We start from the raw sequence: 673 nt of genomic DNA on the forward strand, positions 1-673 counted from the left end.
ATAGACTTATCCATTCTCCAGGGATGAATTAAGGAAATCGACTCCTCTCCCACACGTGGGGTGCCGCTGCCGGTTTTTGGGGCGGGGAGCCTGGGACGCCGGCGAGGTACAGACGATCTTTTACAGACAATCCGTTTTAAGATTCGTCATTGAGAAAAGTAAGTAACCATGGAAGACGCGGAATGGGTTCATTTAAATAACATGTTATCCAGGGACTTTGCACGTGGGGACTGCGGACATGAAGGGGCTGACGCGCAGGCGAGAACACGGAGCTCGGCCTCTTCTCTGGGCCGTGGGGCCGGTGTCTGCGTCCCGGTGGCGCCGCGGCTGGGCCGGCAGCTCTGAGGCGGCGCTTAGCCCATGACCTTCAGGGAGAGGCTGTGGCGAAGGCCCAGGATCGCGGTGGGAGCTGCTGCTTCTTCCCCAGAATCCCTCAGGCCCCGCAGCTGCTCCTTCAGCCGCTGCCTGCCCCCCACAGACCAGCACCTGAGGCCGAGGCCATGACTGAGGCTGAAGGGAGGGGAGGGGAGCGGAGGGAAGGGGAAGGGAAGGGAGAGGAGGGAAGGGAGGGCTCGGCTGGGCCCTGCCACTACCTGTGGACCTTGAGCCGCCCCGGGAGGCACCTTGCTGAGAACTTTCGTCTGGCCCAGGCCTCAGATTGTCCGGAAGCTCC

The sequence above is a fragment of the Myotis davidii genome, unplaced genomic scaffold, assembly GCF_000327345.1.
Source record: "Myotis davidii unplaced genomic scaffold, ASM32734v1 scaffold72, whole genome shotgun sequence".
In the NCBI taxonomy this organism is placed as follows: domain Eukaryota; kingdom Metazoa; phylum Chordata; class Mammalia; order Chiroptera; family Vespertilionidae; genus Myotis; species Myotis davidii.